Source organism: Sapajus apella, unplaced genomic scaffold (assembly GCF_009761245.1).
Source record: "Sapajus apella isolate SASKATOON/1434 unplaced genomic scaffold, GSC_monkey_1.0 scaffold125, whole genome shotgun sequence".
Taxonomy (NCBI): Eukaryota; Metazoa; Chordata; class Mammalia; order Primates; family Cebidae; genus Sapajus; species Sapajus apella.
The window spans coordinates 1,974,676-1,992,981 of NW_022437065.1; the positions used below are offsets into that span (position 1 = coordinate 1,974,676).

The 18,306-nt window shown below is 41.2% G+C and overlaps 1 long non-coding RNA gene across 2 annotated transcripts in view; it reads left to right on the forward strand.

Moving 5' to 3' along the window:
- Window positions 1-7,530, forward strand: part of LOC116539053 — a 45,164-nt gene extending 37,634 nt beyond the window's left edge. For both annotated transcript variants that reach the window (XR_004263901.1, XR_004263900.1), the window contains one exon: window positions 6,300-7,530. This is a non-coding gene — a long non-coding RNA (uncharacterized LOC116539053). The remainder of the gene's footprint in view (window positions 1-6,299) is intronic.
- The last annotated feature ends 10,776 nt before the right edge of the window (window positions 7,531-18,306 follow it).

Sequence of the window (18,306 nt, forward strand, 5' to 3'; positions counted from 1 at the left end):
CGTTTTTGCACTTGGTTTTCCTCATCTTCATGGATTTATCTACCTTTAGTCTTTGATGATGGTGACCTTCAGATGGGGTTTCTGTGTGGACATCCTTTTTGTTGTTGTTGATGGTATTCCTTTCAATTTGTCAGTTTTCTTTCTAACAGTCAGGCACCTCTGCTGCAGGTCTGCTGGAATTTGCTGGAGGTCCACTCCACACCTTGTTTGCCTGGGTATCACCAGTGGAGGCTGCAGAACAGCAAGGATTGCTGCCTGTTCCTTCCTCTGGAAGTTTTGTCCCAGAGGGGCACCTGCCAGATGCCAGTTGGAGCTCTGCTGTATGAGGTGTCTGTCAACCCCTGCAGGGAGGTGTCTCCCAGTCAGGAGGCATGGGGGTCAGGGACCTACTTGAGGAGGCAGTCTGTCCATTAGCAGAGCTTGAGTGCTATGCTGAGAGATCTGCTGCTCTTTTGAGAGCTGGCAGTCAGAAATGTTTAACTCTGCTGAAGCTGTGCCCACAACCACCCCTTCCCCCAGGTGCTCTGTTTCCAGAAGATAGGAGTTATATCTATAAGCCCCTGACTGGGGCTGCTGCCTCTCTTTAATAAAGGCCCTGCCCAGAGAGGAGGAATTTAGAGATGCAGTCTGGCTACAGTGGCTTTGCTGAGCTGCAGTAGGCTCTGCCCAGTTGGATCATCCCGTCAGCTTTGTTTACACCATGAGGGGAAAATTGCCCACTCAACCCTCAGTAATGGTGGATGCCTCTGCCCCCACCAACCTCGAGTGTCTCAGGTCTACTTCAGACTGCTTTGCTGGCATCGAGAATTTCAAGCCAGTAGATCTTAGCTTGCTGGGCTCCATGGGTGTGGGATCTGCTAAACTAGACCACTTGGCTCCCTGGCTGCAGCCCCCTTTCTGGGAGAGTGAATGGTTCTGTCTTGCTGGCATTCCAGGCACCACTGGGATATGAAAAAAATACCTCCTGCAGATAGCTCGGTGTCTGCCCAAATGGCCACCAAGTTTTGTTCTTGAAACACCAGGGCCCTGGTGGTGTAGCACCCAAGGGAATCTCCTGGTCTGTGGGTTGCAAAGACCATGAGAAAAGCATAGTATCTGGGCTGGAGTGCACATTTCCTCATGGCACAGTCCCTCATGGCTTCCCTTGCCTAAGGGAGGGAGTTCACCAACCCCTTGTGCTTCCCAGGTGAGGCAATGTCCCATCCTTCTTTGGCTCACCTTCTGTGGGTTGCACCCACTGTCTAACCAGTCCCAATGAGATGATCTGGGTACCTCAGTTGGGAATGCAGAAATCACCTGCCTTCTGTGTTGATCTCATTGGGAGCTGCAGACCAGAGCTGTTCCTATTCGGCCATCTTGCCAGCCACAACCTACAGAATGCGAGAAATACTTGCAAACTATGCATCCAACAAAGGTTTAATATCCAGAATCTAAAAAGAACTTGAACAAATTAATAAGCAAAAAACAAACAACTTCATTTAAAAAATGGACAAAGGATGCAAATAGGCACTTTTCAAAAGAAGACATACATGTGGCCAACAAGCATATGAAAAATGCTCAACATCACTAATTATGAGACAAATGCAAATCAAAACCACAATGAGATGGTTATCTCACACCAGTCAGAATGGCTATTAAAAGTCAAAAAATAATAATAAATAACAGATGTTGGCGAGGTTGCAGAGAAAAGGGAACATTTATACACTGTTGATGAGAATGCAAATTATTTTGATCATTGTGAATAGCAATTTGGTGATTTCTCAAAAAACTTAGAACTACCATTTGACCCAGCAACCCCGAGATTGTGTGTATGCCCAATCCCTGGCTGAAGCCAGGGAGCCAAGTGGTCTAGCTTAGCAGATCCCACACCCATGGAGCCCAGCAATGCCCAAATTGTTCTGCCATAAAGACACATGTGTGTTGTCATTGCAGCACCATCCCCAATAGCAAAAACATGGAGTCAATCTAAGTGCCCATCAGTGGTAGACTGAATAAAAGAATGTGGTACATATACACCATGGAATACTATGCAGCCATAAAAAAGAATGAGATTATGTCCTTTGCAGCAATATAGATGGAGCTGGAGGCCATTATCTTAAGTGAACTAACACAGAAACAGAAAACCAAATGCTGCATGTTCTCACTTATAAATAGAAGTTAAACACTGAGTACACATTGACACAAAGAATGGAAGAACAGACATGAAGGCCTACTTGCGGGTGGAAGATGGGAGAAAGGTGAAGACTGAAAAACTACCTATTGGGTACTATGCTTATCTGAGTGACAAAATAATCTGTATACCAAACCCTCATGACACACAGTTTACCTATATAACAAACCTGCACATGTACCGTTGAACATAAAATAATAATTAAAAAAATAAAGTTAGAAGAATTCACACATACACACACAAAGTTTTCAAACCTGAACACAATATCTTTATCATACAAACAAATAAAATTATGGGTAATTCTCTAACATCACCTTATATCCAGTCTATATTCACGTTTTTCCAATTGTTCCAAAAATGGCTTTTGTAGCTGATTCATTCAAATCAGAACTCAATCCAAGGATCACATATTGCATTTAGCTGTTATGTCTCTTAAATCCCTTTTAATCCAGAAGAGCCCCCTTATTTCTTTCTTTTTAGGTTAAACATTTTTTGACAAGAATACTTCATAGGTGACACTACCTATTTCATATTGCACCATATGGGGATGCACATGTGGACTCACTATTAGTAATGCTATGTTTGATCACTGTCATTCTCACTATTGAGTAATAGTTGAGATGGGTATAAAAATCTGAATCTGCAACTCTTTTTCTCTCTGCTCTTCAGCCATTGTTTCTTCTGGCCCACACTGATGCTGCTGCAAAATCTGCTGCTGTCATTTAATTGTTGCTCCTTGTAAATGCTTTTCCTTTACTCTTGATAAGTTTTTGAGATTTCCTATCTGTCTTTGCTATTCACTATGATGCACTTAATTGTAGATTAATTTTCATTTACCTCAGGGTTCATTGTGTTTTGAATCTGAGGATTCATACATTTCATTAATTCTGAAAAGTTATCTGCCATCAGCATATACATTTTAGCCATACTCTTATATTCTCTCTATTCCCGGAGACATTATTAGACACACATTAAACCTTCTCATTATATCTTCCATGTTCTCCAACTCTTTTTTTTCCTGTCACTTTATCTCACTGTACATTGTAGGTGCTTTCTTCTGCTCTATCTTGAGGTTCACAGATCCTTTCCTTGGCTCTGTCTCTTATTCTGTTCAACTCATCTATTAGATTTTTAATTTCAGTAACCTTTATTTTTCATTTTCAGAAATTCTACTCGTTTCTTGTTTAACTGTATCTGCTATGTTTTTACATACTGTCACATTTTTTAATTGTAACTTATACTTCTTTTAACTATTTTAAATTTCTTAACAGTCTTAGTTGTCCTGTTACCTCATGTTCTTAGGGTGCTTATATTTTATTTATGTGTTTGTTTTTTTTGCTGACTCTTCTTTATGCTGAATCATGTCCTCATATGGCTTGTAATTGTCTTTTGATTGTGATGTCATCTTCAATAGCCTTTCTTAGATGGTTGCATGGGAGTCTTTTTCACCCTGGAGTGTGGCAGTATTGCTACAGAGGAGTTTTGTCTTTTATGTATAATTTTATGCCTTGTGGAATTCTTATATCATACATATAGTGTAAATTTAGACTCCAAATGGCTTTGATTTCTTATAAAGCACTTTTTATTTACGGCCCAGAGTTTGGGGAAAAGAGAAGAGGATACTTGCCACTATCCTGGACTGATGGCAAAGTTGTGCACTATCCTTTTGCATTCTTACGAGGTATCAACTTTATGCAAAGATCTGTTTCAGCTCTCTTATTTTATGAGGGACCAAGACCATCTTTTCTGACTTCACATCCACACTCAAACTCAAACCCCTAACTACTAAGGCCTATCTATAGTCTTTCTGATAGAAGTCTCAATGCTGCAGCATCAATTCATGAGTTTATTATTCAAACTTCACTTTTAATCTGAGCCTGGCACCTCAGGAGTTTCATTTCTTTCATTTCCAGCCACACTAATTTTTTTATTATTGTATTACTGTAATTCCCTGAACTTTCTAGGCATACTCTTATTGCCTATCTAATTTATTGTCTTCCTGTCTGGGCTGTAAGCATTTTGAGGTCATAATCTATGACAGATTCAACCCCATATTCCCCAAGTTTAACAAAGTTCTTGGCTGATAATGGGTACTCAATAAATGTATTTTTAATGTGTGAATGAATAAATTCAATTGTAGTTGTAAAGTGTAATGTTCTCCTAGACATGAATTTACAATTAGCATTTCCTTTTGTGAACATTTATCATTATTCCACTTTGACCCTTTGTATTGTAGAGCCTGGATTTTGACTTCATATGTTTGCAACTGTTCTTTCTATGTTTTAAAGGAAAACATTTTTCTATATTTTAGAAGAAAACATGTATTATGTACATTCCCTTGCCTTCTTTTATATGTTTTCCTATTATTTGTAGTGTGCCATAATATAACAGTTAATTCCATTTGGTCTAAAAAGTAAATAATAAAAAGTTTTTCTGTCTGTAAAGGAAAAAAATCTGTGAATACGCAGATCTCACAAAATCTCAAGAGCAGGAAATGGAGACCAGCAAGTCTGCTATAAACTGGAACCAGGAATAAATTCAGGAACTGAGGGACTCACTCTATCTGAGGGGCTATATGATATCTTTCATCCAGAACTCTCTGTATGAGCCTTCAGGTTCCCATTGAGAGGATTCCTTCACTTACTGAATATGCATACCCCATCAGAGCCACCCAAGTCCTGAATCTATAAGCCCTTGCAAGTTTCGGTATCAACTACAGATGCGAAGAAGACTGCTCCTTTTGCTTCAAGTTTTGTAGAATCACAGTTTAATTGGCTCAGCATAGCTTATGGAAGACCTACCGACCCTACTCTACTGCCATAAGTCAAGTGACCATTTTTGGTCTAGTCAACTCTGGGGAGGAAGTGTGTTGGATTCCCTGGCCTGCTGCCTACTCAGCAGGGTACAGACATAGGGAGATCCTGTCTAGAATGATTTCCCAGAACATTTATTATACCTGAAACAAGTTGGGGCATGCACACAGGAGCTAGAGGGGTTAATATGGGTTTACAGAATAAATGAGTGATTGAATGAATGAATGGAGATACATATGGGGGTGATTCAGCAAGAATCCCTAAAGGAAAATCAGCCCTTTTCCCAAGCAGCATCAACAAGGCATGACTTCATCTGAATTAAAACATCAACTTAACCTCATCCACTCCTGGGACCCTAAGCACATCCACCCCAACACTTCCAAGCGCCTGTTCTTATAAAGCTAGAATGAGACATAAGTCATAGAATCAGAGACTATTTAAGAGAATAGTACCCTAGAGGCTATTCTGAGGCTTATTTCCTTTTGCTTCATATCTTTGCTATTTGTGTAAATGTCTGTCTCCCCCAATAAATGTTAGATTCCTTGAATGCCAGAAATGTGTCCCACATGACATCTATGTTTCCAAAGCACCAAATATGTTGCCTTGCTCATATAATTGCCTGGATTCAAATCCTAGTCTACCACTACTGGTTGTGTAACTTTAGTCACTATACCTCAGATTCCTCATCTGTAGATAATGAATAATAATAGTACTACCTCATAAAGTTGTCATGAGGATTAAATAGCTAATAGCGGCAAATAATTTAGAACAGTTCCTGGGACAATAGTAAGCTTGTAATCAATGGCAGCCATGCTAATAGGTGTTGTTTTTAGACTGAGTTGACCTTTCAAAGACTCCTGAGACACCTGTTGACTGATCTTTGCATTGGCATTGTTGTTTATCTACCTCATGTGTTCCAGCTGTGACTGTGCAACCTCATGGACCCTACTGGCATCTAGAGGTCACTGTTGAGGACAGAAGCTGTGTCCAGTCAGATTCGAGTTTCAGGCAAAGTTTTGTCACTGGGTCTTGACCCTAGTACACTGTCTTAGGACCGAGGCCCTTTCTCACCTAAGAATGCCCCTTTATGTTGCCTGGAAGCTGTGAAGTCCCCTCTACATAGGCACTTTACACACGTGCACACACACACACACACTCACGGCCTAGAGCACACAACCTGCTGCCTGCCCTTGCTCTTGTCACTCTTGCTGAGTCCTGGTTCCCCAGGACCTCTTTTTCCCTGTTCCCTTCCACCCCTCCAACTTCTCATTAATAATCTTACATCTCTTGATTCTCCTCTCTCTCTGCCTTCCCAGGTGACAAATAACTCCCTTGGTGGAACTTCCTCATGAATAAGAAAGAGGAAAGGACTTTTCTTCCCCCTGCCAAGTTATATGTGTGCACTTTTACAAGAGCTGTGGGAAGATACCCTGCCTTTATCTTATTCAAATGAATGAATCCAATGACGTGCATCTGTCTTAGTTTGTTTCTTCTGGAGTCAGAACCTGAGATCTAGACTTGCGTGCAGGGCGTTCAAGAGGTGATCCCAGGATCCCAAAGAGGGGGGCATGAAGGAGACAAAAAAGAGGGAAAATCCAATACAATAGAAGTGTGTTTTAGGGTTGCTTCCACAGGAATCAGGATTTGACCCTGCTAGGACATCCTGGGAAGTATATAGAATGCTTCTGGACTTGTCCATCTGAAATAAAGGAGGCAAGCACATTTATCCCTGGCTCTTGTCCTGCATTGATTGAAGATTGCCCCTTCAGGTGTTAACCTTGCACTTCTGGGTTGTACTTGTGCATTAGCCAAGGGTGCTATTTCAGCCTGGAGTAGAAAAATGGAAAGACTAGAGGTCTGTACATGAGGTGGAATGCGGCCAGTTGGAGGTGAGCCTGAGCTTCAGCCTCTAGCTGAAGCTTGCCAGAGGATGCAGCTCTGTACACCAGAGTGTCTGAGACCACATTGCAGTCCAGGTAAAACATATGTGAGTACAGGCATCAGAGAAGCTGTGGATAGGGCCCATCCTCTCTGTATAAGAGGCACCTAGCTGAGAACAACAGGAGGGTAGAAATTGTTCCCTTACACCACCACTTCCTTGTCCTTGCTGCCTGTTCTTTCCTGGAGGACAACAGAGGCCTCAGACTGAATAAAACACACCTCCAACCTGTCTGGAGTCCTGAAGCCTGGCTAAGCATGGCAGCAGTAGTGCATAACAGCCCATCTTAAACCAAGTTGCAAAGGTTGGCTGGATTCTGAGCTGAGGCTGTACCACCAACCTCCTGGATTCCAGGGCTGGCTGTGCTTTTGTGTCCATTTTCATCAAAACCAACTCATGGCCTGGTCAGAGGAGCAGCAGAAGAGTCCTAAAGGGTTCCATCTGAAGTGATCATCATTTCTCTTCCTTGGGGGATCTGAGAAACTTTAGGCCAGCCCACCAAGACTCAGAGAGAAGCCCCCTGATCTCTGGAAGATCCTATTTTATCAGTCTGAGAGACCTCAAGCTGGGTGACTGTAAACTGACATGGCTTCTATTTATTTATGAAATTTGTAACTGTGGAAATTAGCCTTAGAAGTTGTAGACCCATTACTATTAGCTTTATCGTCCTCCTAAGACATAGCCCGAGGCATCCTCCAGATTGAATCCTATTGTGCTTTGCAATAAACCCATAATTGATAATGCCACGGAGCTTTAATATGGATGGAGAAATGAAATCTAGAAAGTAAATACATTCAGAATTTTGCTAGCAGGCTGAATTTAAAACTGATTTTCTGAACCTACCAGGATTATTCCTCCTCAGTAATGATTTAATTTGAGTGAGCCACCCTGAGAGCTCTTGGGGGTGTGGGGAGGGAGGACAAGTGTAGCCTGGTTTCTCACAGGGGCCCCTTAAAGAACTTTATCCTGCATTTTGCACCTGTAAGTTTGTGAAGATAAAATTAAACTCTGAAATTATACATGATGGGCCAGTAAATAACACAGGCATCCAGGCCCTGGCTGCTGTTTCAGTGTCCTGATGCAATCACCTGTCACTAACTCTGGTAGCAGAGGGACACTGATTGGGTTCGCTTCCACAAGGCAAGCACTTATGATGTGTTCCTACATGAGGTGGGCAGCAGCAGAGTGGGACAAGTCAGAGAAAGGAAGGCTGTCTTCATAACTCCTGGCCTGGAGAGAACCACTCCGGCTGCAGGTGTTGGGAGAGCCTCCATAGAAGGTGGTCTGTCTGGCTGCCTCTTAGGAGAATGGAGCCCTGAGAAAATCCATTTCGCTTGACTCCTAATAGACTTGCAGGAAGACAGGAGAGGAGAGTCCAGATTGCCACCCTCTCTTGATCACCAGCCATCAAAAAGAGGGTTAGCAATCAGCTATCCACTGGATGGGATTGTGTGGATCAAAGTTTGAATTCTGGAGCCAGAGTGCTTAGGCTCAAGTACTAGCTTTATCACTTGCTAATGGTGTGAACTTGGAACAATTGTGTAACCTCTCTGGGCATCAGTTTCTTGAATTGTAAAAGTGGAATGTGGACAACTCAGTTGCCCAGGAAGCCAATCCTAAGATGGAGACTGGCATGCAGGAAGGTTATTAGGACACACTCTCCAGACCAACACTTGTGAAAGGGTAGGAAGCAATGCGGGTCAAGGGAGAACTACAGATGTAAAGGAATCACATCAATGAACGCCTCAGCAGACCTCCCTCTTGGGGGAATCTGACATTGAGATGATCCAGGGTTCGGGTGCAGAGTTGGGCCTTTATACTCCTGTATTGATCAGTAATTGCATGAGGGTTGCTGACTCTTTTGAAATCAGGCATTCCTGAAGAGACTACAGATAGCTTAGGGCCATCTGTAGACAGCCATCCCAGCAAGAAGGTGGGGAGAGGAACAGAGAAAAAGAAATTCTTGTTCATGAAGAGGTTGAGGGAGTTGGGGGAGGCATACAGTTTCCACTGCAGACCATAAATACAGGAACCAACTACACAAACTTAGGTGGCTTAATATGCATACAATGTTGATGACAGCAGTGTCTGGAACAAAGTAGGTGCTATGGAAGGAAGTGTTAGCTGTTTCTATTATTAAGTGCTCAGCCCTCTTCCCATTTAAAGAACCCAGACAATCGGCTATAACAGTGTGGGCAATTTTATGGGGAGTGTGCATAAGAGTATAAGAGGAAACCTTAAGGAGTGGCAAGCTTTTCTTCTGGGTTTAGCTGGCCTACATTTATTCCCAGCACTCATTGTGAGGAGAAGCAGGCTCTGTATGTGGGGGGACACTGCTAACAGAGATGACATGCTTCTTTCCTTTACTAGTTCTGGGTAAAACAATGAAACAGGCCAAGGTGACGTATTCATTTGTGTAGGCTGCCATAACAAAGTACCACAGGCTGGGTGGTTTAAGCAACAGAAATGCATTTCCTCACAATTCAATGGGGTGGAAGTCCAAGATCAAGGTGATGGCAGAGTTGTTTTTTTCTGAGGCCTCTCTCCTTGCCTTGTGGAGGGCTGCCCTTCACTGTGCATCCTGTGTCTTGCATGTGTACTCCTGGTGTCTCACTCTGTGTCCAAATTTCCACTTCTTATAAGGACATCAGCCCTATTGGATAAAGGACCTACCCTAATAGCCTCATTTAATTTAATCATATCATTAAAGGCCTTGTGGCCAAATACAGTCACATTCTGAAGTACTAGGGATTAAGGCTTCAACATGTGAATTTGGTAGAGGGGAACACAGTTATTCCCCTATTTCCTCATTTGGGGTCTGCTCACCCACTCCAGCTGCACTTCCTTACCTCAATCCACTCCTCTACTCCTCCCCCGCCCCCACCACCAAATGTTCATCTGGCTGTGCTCTAACCCTGCTAGCTTCCTTTGTCCTGCCTATCAATGCTTACCTGTTTATTGTCCCATTTCCTCAGAGGTATGCTGGATGCCTAGTTTGCTTGTGACTGAAAACCAAATTATGCTAAGGTATAAATGGCTGAGTACACTAACTTGGATTTTAATTGTATTTTTACAATAAAGATACTTCTTGTGGTGATAATTTCATGGGGTGTGGATGACTTTTATTGACGGGTGAATGGTAAGACATTTTGGAGCTGGTGTCAGGTTTGGACTTATTGGCTAAATCACACTGAGATTTTGTCATATAGTCCTGGGCTTCACATAGTTAAAGGTGCACAGGAATCCCCTTGGGATCTTGTTAAAATTCAGATTCTGATTCAAGAGGTCTGGGTGGAGCCTGACATTCTGCATTTCTAACCAGCTCCCAGTTGCTGCTGATGTTGGTGGTCCAGGTGCCACACTTTGAGAAGCAAAGGCCTAGACCACATGTTTGTAATTTGGGGTGTCCCCTGTGGCTCTGCCCTCAGTGGCTACAACTGCTCTGGCTTTGGGTCATGAGGGTCCATCTCACAATGCTGAGGGAGGTTTCTGGAGAGAAGGGACCTCAGAGGTCTCCACGTCTGTGAATCCAGTCCACATTCTTCTCCTTCAGTGCAGTCTTGGGTAGGGAGGAAGGGTGAATTTGGGCAGAAGGAAGCAATGGCACAGGAAAAAAGACAGGATCTCTCAGTTGAGGAGGCTGTAGATAATATTTAATGATAAAGTAACCAGTATTTCAAAGGAAGGAGACTATGGAAGCTTCCACAAACCACGTGGACCAAAAGCAGGTGTAGACCCAGGGGAGCCATGTATCTACAAGCCACAGTGGCAGATCTGGAATTGTGGGAAGAACTGGGGGTCTGGGAGAGCTGGCCAACAATTACCAGAAATAGGCCAGTGGTCTGGGCAATGTGGGTGGGCCAGCAGAATTTCAGGACCATGAGGAGACAAACATGCCCCTCATGATCATCACATTTGGAAGGATTTTGCAACTTAGCTATAATTATTGTATAATAATTCACTCATTTCCAGTTTTTAAAATAAAAGGAAATATAGTTATAAAACAGGGCTTCTGATTAGCGTAATCTAAAGTTTGCCCATGTTTATTTCAGCGAAGATGTATGCAACGCCAAAGCAAAGGTATTTGACTTGTGAGTTGCCTGGTGGGCTTCTCAAAGACAAACACATGGTTCCCCATCTGGATTTTGGAAATACAACAGTAGATGCCTTCCCATTACTTATCTCCTTTGTATCCTGGGTCAAGGGATGTCAAGCTAGCCAAAGTGACTTAGCACAAGACTTATTTTGGAGATGACCAAGTTTGTGCTCAGAAAAGGTAAAAAAGGACCCTTGGTCTCTGTTGAAAAAGAAGAACAAAGCGGTGGCATGCTAGGCAGGATGAAGGGCAGGCCAGATCTCTCCCCTGAACCAAACAAGGAACAGTTATTAAAGCCCTCTGTTTCTAAACGTCAAAGGAAGTTGAGAAGACATGAGTTCCACTAAATAAGTCTTGATTAAGCCTCTGTTTTGAGGAAGGCAAAAACTGTGGTTGACTCTGGAAGATAGGGATGACCAGCACAGGTTTCTGCCCCAAGAGCCCTAAGTGTGAGTTAGGTTGGCAAGGTGGACTTGAGTTGACATTGAGCCCACCCTGAACCACATGACTTCAGGACACATAACTCTTTGATAAGGCTTTTTTATTTCCTCTAAGATTTTTCTTGATATCAACCCAAAATTCCACTCTCCACTCATGCATTCACTCACCCACCACTTATCTTTCGTCCATCCACTGTCTTACAACCACTCCTATATCCAATCCACCTATTCACTACCCATCTACCTATTGGTCCACCCACTTGCCTCCCATTCTATATCTATGCATCCACTGACCATCCATCCAATCACATGCCCTCTACCTGACTATCAGCCACCACCTATTCATTTTTCCTTCTATCCACCATCCACCTAGACATTCATTCACAAACCCACCCATCTCCCAACTACTTAAGTATCCTACCCACCACCTCTCCATTCACTCATCCTTCCACCCACACACCACCCTCCCAGAATCCGTTCATCCATTTACATATCTATCTGATTCTTTACTCATTCAACATTTATTGAGAGATAAAGTGGCAAGTAAGTCTCACTTTATATCCTCTGGACATTCACACTTTAGCATATAAAGATAATAGCATTTGATAAAAACTTTACCAGGGAAATAGAATAGGAAGAATTAATGATGAACTGACTGGTAGCATCAAAAAATGGTGCCTAGATGAGACAGCATTTGAGCTGAGCTTGGAAGATACTATGTATTTCACCAGTCATTCCTGGCAGAGGAAACAGCCTAAACAAGGATTTTCAGGTGTGAAGAAACACTCTGAAGTTTGAGGAATGGTTGTAAACAGCTGATACTTAAGATGGTGGAAATGGGAAAAAGGCTGGTAGGAGATAAAGTTGGATAGATTATCTGGGAACAGTCTTGAGAAAGATTTTGCATCCCATGCTATGGAGGTCGAACTTTATTCCAAAAAGCCAGAGGCATCCAAGTGCCATGACCATGATTTGTACTACAGAATAATCTCTGGTGATAATCATTAAGCTGAAAGAGAGGAAAGAAACAAGAGACAGAAGAACCAGTTAGAAGACGATTTCATTATTCTAAATGAGAGAGCACAGGGATCTGGCTGTAGGAGTGGAGTGGAGATGACAAAATTTGAAAACAATTTAGGTAGTTGAGTCATTTGCATTAGTGTAACTGATGTTTGTACCAAGGGCCACAGAGTTAACAGTGACGTTACTTGCTAAGATGAAGATATGAGCAAGAGGAAACAGATGGTGCAGCCAGAGGGAGGGGATGAGAGAAGCAATAATCTGGATTTTGCCTGATCAACAGATGAATCTGGAATACTAGAAGCAGGTGGGTATTCAGTCCAGAACTCAGAAGAGGTACCCTTCAGGTGGTAGGTGTGGCTGGGACACTAGGAGTGCGTAGAGAGAGCAGAAGGGCTAAACAGAATGCTGAGACCTTAGGTGGCAACAAAAAATGCTTACCAATGGGAAACAAGGAAACTAGGGCCACAGATGTGAATTGAGAATAAATTTTTTCATAAATATTATCATTATTATGTGTGCTATTCTTGTTATTATTTAACTTTCTATTTTGAAATCATTTTAGACTTACCAAAAAGTTGCAACAATAGTGCAGCATTCTCATATACCCTTCACTCTGATTTTCATAATTTTAATGACTTGCATAACTATAGTACATTTATCAAAATCGGAAAATTAACCTAAGCACAATACTATTAACTAAGCTCCTGATTTCATGCATGCTCATCAATTTTTCCACTAATGTCACGTTTTTATGTTCCAGGATCCAATCCATGATATCATGTTTTACATTTACTTGTCTTTTTAGTGTCTTCTAGTCATTGAAGAGAAGAATTTGAGAAGAAAGAAATGTCCCAAGTCAAATACTGAAGATAAGTCTGGTGGGATGAGTATTATAAAGATACCATTAGTCTTGGTAATTGTTGAAGTCTGCTCCAGTTTCTATTGCTGTATGATAAATTATCCCAAAGCTTAGTGCCTTAAAACAATAGTAATCATTTCATTACCTCTCAGTTTCAAACAAGGCACAGAAGAGATAGCTTGTCTTTAGTCCATGATGTCAGGGCCTCACTAAGGAGACTCAAAGTCTGGGACCTGGAATCATCTGTAAGCATCTTCACACACATGTCTCGTAGTTAATATGGGCTGCTGGCTGGAACCTTAGCTAAGCTATGAGCCAGAGCACCAGCATGTGGCCTCTCTGTGGGGATGCTGGGCAGGTTTCCTTACAGCACAGTGGCTAGATTCTAAGAGTGAGCATCTCAACAGGTGAAAGCTAAAGAAATCACACACTGTCACTTCCACTACAGTCATAGACATGCTCAGATTCAAGGTTGGGGAAACAGAAACCCCAAGTCTATATGACAGAACTGTCAATGTCACATTATAAGATGATCAAAGGGTTGGGGAAGCATATTATGGTCATCTTGGAAAATATAGTCTGCCATAAGGTTTTCATTTTTCAGGGATGTATGGGACAAAAAGTTATGTTGAGAGCAGCATGGGGTAAATAGCAATAAGGAGGTAGATAAAACATGTTGTGTATTTTCATAGGTAATTTGGTATTTCAAGGACACAGGGCACCTTGAGGAGGAAGTGTAGGAAGCAAGTGTTTATTTTAGGAAGAGAGATAAATTGAATGTGTAGAGAGGACTAGATTGCAGAGATTAAATAAATAATTGATGGGACAAATTTCCTGAGAAAACCGAGAGGGATAACATCATGCAGTTGCCAAGATGATGGGCTCTGGAGGCAGATGGTCTGTGTTCAAGTCCTCACTCTGTCAATCACTACTGGGTGGCCTTGAGTAAGCTGCTTCGCCTCTTTCCGCCTCAGTTTTCTCACCTTTAAAATGAAGAAAATAATAGAACAAACCTTTTAGAGTTTTTCTTAGTATTAAAGAAGATAAAATATTGAAAGCATGGCTGGAACAGAGTGAATTGCTCACGGCATGTTAGCTACACATAGCTAAGAATCAGGACAAGGGAAGTGTTATTCTGAACAAGGAAAAGGAGTTATTCTTGGCAAGGAAAGGGGATGCTTTTCTTCAGAAAGAATGAAAAACAGAAAAAAGTAAAGTTTGAAGGCAGGGAGGTGGAATCTGGAGAATTTATGCCTCAACTTGCCTTTGACTTGTCTTCCAATTAGGAAATTAGGGCACCTAACAAGAATGAAGAAGCTGTAGGTGGGTTGTGAGCTTGAGGAGAGAAGAAAAAGTTAGGAACAGCCATCTTAATGGGAAATGATGAGTGGGGACAGTGGGGCTAGGTGGGGATTCCCTAGGCTGGGTAAAAAATGACCACCTTTTGTCAGTAGTCCTGCTAAAGTGGAAAAAGATCAGTTTATAATCTCCTTCTCAGACACAGTTGTAAGACTCTCTCCAATCGGGTGACTGGTATTGGAGAAGAAAACAAAGGTTTAGTATTCTGGTGTAAAGATCAAGTAGGGAGGATACTGAGGATGTTGATAAGGTCATAATGCTAATGACTGGCAGTGGGGGAGGTCCAAGCCAGTCTGGGAAAGAGAGGAAAGTGTGTTTACTGAGGAATGGGAGAAGAGGAGAGTCTGGGGGCCTGGTGGACACAGGAGCGTTAGATCAAAGGAATGAGAGAGTGAGAAGACAGAAAATGGTGATTAAAGAAGGAAATTTCTGAGCTGGCAGCTTTCACACATACACAGATCTTGGCCAGAAAGGGGATGTACACACAATATTATTTCTTTGGCCCTTGACTACCCACTTGGATTCTGCCTTTACCTAATTCCTACCTGGTTGTCTTCATTCGTTTTCTGCTTCTGTAACAGAATATTACAGGCTGGGTAATTTAAAACTTTAAAATAAATAATATAACTTCAGAATAAAGAATATAACTTTATTTGGCTCATGTTTCTAGAGGCTGGGAAGTCCAAGAGCATGGCACAGACATCTGGTGAGTGACTTCATGCTCCATCATTCCATGGCAAAAGGGCAAGTGAGCATGTGAAATAGAAAGGAAAAGGGGGCCAAACTCTCACAATGCCTAGCCCACTCCTACAATAATGGGATTAATCCATCTATGAGAGCAGAGCTCTCATGACCTAATCACCTCCTTAAGGGCCCACCTATCAATACTGTTATAATAGCAATTATATTTCAACATGAGTTTGGAGGGGACATTCAAACCATAGCACTGGCCTTTCTCATGAAGCTCCCCACCCACCCAACACACACAAACACACCCCCACACACTCACACAGTCTTACTCAGGTCCTCTGATCCCTGTGTTGCTAAGGTTTCTTGATAGGAAATCCTACAAAATCCCTGGTGGCAGCTAATGCTCACTAAAAGAGAAAGACAGGATTGAGAGTGTGGAAAACAATAAAGGAGTCACCTAGACTTGAGATGATAAGAAATTTTGTGCATGTTGAGTGACCCAAACTTTTAGTGCCCCAAGGCCTGGCATCTCGGTGTGTGAAATGGGAAAGTTATTTTTATGTGGAATTTCCCACAATCTTGTCACCTGACACATCCTGCCTGGGTGGTGTTGATGTAAAAACAACTTGAAAGAAAAACAAACCAGAAAAATAAAGAAGTTCGCATTCATTAAGCAAAGCAAACATTTCCCTCCCTAAAATTAACTCTGAAACTTTTTCTTGGTAGTTGACCGTGACAAAAGGGGGGCAGGAAATAAGAGACAGTATTGTTTCGATTCAGGGCATACTTCCTAGTCCATGGGGTTCAGCAAGTTTCTAAAATTGTAGGATTACTTACATTATCTAAGTAATTATAACTACAATAATAAAACTTCCCATTTACTGATAGCTTACTATGTTGTGGTCACAATCACAAGCAATTTTCCTACATTTTCCTACTTAATCCTCCTAACACTCATGAGGTAGATGTTGTAATTCTCCATTTACAGAAAAGGAAACTTAAAGCTTCAATTAAGCAATTCAACCAATATAACACAGCAAATGATAAAACTAGGATTTGAACCCAAGAGTATTTGATCCCCTGAATCCAAGTTTATAATCATTTTACTATATGGAAAATATGGAAAAGAAAAAAATTTAACTCAAAAGCAGAATTGTAACATGGTGTTTGGGCGTATTTTTACCTTGCCTGTTTTCATGTTGTAATTTATGTGGGTTTGTGAGTATGAGTCTATGTAATTATCACATAGTGTTTTGAGCAAATTTTCTTCCCCTTCCCAGTCAACATTATACAATGTTCCTTTGCCCATGGTACTTTCCAATCTTCCTAGCCATCATTTTTAATATATTCAAAATGTTGCATCTGGTAAATGCACCACAATTTATTCCATCAGTCCCTTGTAGATGAAAGATTTAGATTTTGGTATTTGTGATGCTGCTGTTATAGTATTCCAATGCATATAGTGTTTTTCAAATTTATGATCATGTATTAAGACTAGATTCCTTTGGATAGAAGTGGAATTGCTGAGTCTAGCCATATGAACATTCTTATGGATCTTAATTTGTATTTACCAAGTGCCTTCCCAACATAGTTCTATTAATTGACATCATTGTCAATAATAATTTCACCACACCATCATCAGCACTAGGTAAGTTTTTAGGCAATTTTATAGGGAAAAAAGGCACCTCATTATTTTAATTTGCAATTATTTTCTTACTAATGAGGCATGACATTCTTCTAAATGTTTGTGAACTAGTTGTATTTTCTCTTTGGCAAATTATCTACTCATGCTCTTTTCCCATTGAAATATTAACAACTGAGTGCTTTTGTTTTCTCTCCATTTTCTGATTTCTATATAAAAATAAATTTGCTGCTGTATTTTATAAATGTTGTATGCATATATGTTATATATATAAACAAATATTTTTAACTATGAATAACTATAAAGTTAAACTGGTTGGTCTCTTTTGTTTCTGGTGTCTTCTATCATTTCAACACATAGAAAGTTCTTCCCCTACAGGTTTGTTAAATATACACTTCTATTTCTTTCTGGTTTTTCTATTTTAAAAATTATATGTCTGTCTTTAACCCATTTGATATTTATTTTGTGTATGTAGTGAAAGGGGATGGCTGATTCCAAAGAAGACCACCAGCCCTACCTGAAAGATGAAATTCATAGACAATGCAACAACAACAACAAACAGAAACCAACTAATCATTTCAAATTATTCCTCTGCTAAATCTTTCCAAAGAACTGATAGATTATGTCATAAAATTTACTGGAGAAAGTTTATTTCCCTTGTCCAGCCTTTGGTTGAAGGGCTGATAAACTGTGAAATGACTCAAAAGAGAGCAGGCAAAGGGCCTGGGTAGCCCATAAACTGGTCAATAAACCCTCTTCCCCCAACAATTGACAGGTACATATGGAACGCCAAGCACCAAGTCAAGAACTCACTGATTTAGTAATAGGATACAGAAAATAGTTGCCAGTCTTCACTTTTCTAGGTGTCTATGTAGCATTTGACACTATTGGCCAATTTACAGAACCTCCTTACTCCCTTGACTTCCCTTAAATCATCTCCTGTTCTCTGAACTCTTTAACTATTCCTCAATCTTTTTTGCTGGCTCCGATCCTTTAGTGTTTATCTTTCATGAATTTTTGTCTCCAACATTCTTTGTTCCTCCCTCTGCTTATTTTCCCTGGATGAACTCATCTGCTCGCATGGCTTCAATTACCATCTACATGTTGATAGTACGAAATTCCCCATCTCCTTGAGACTGTCCATCAAACTACTCACAGGACATATCCAACTGGAGGTTCTCACCTGTGCTTCAAATCTATTGGATCCAAAATGAGCTCATCAGCACACACTATCACTACTACCACCAAAATAACCTCTTTCATTTCTCTCTGTTG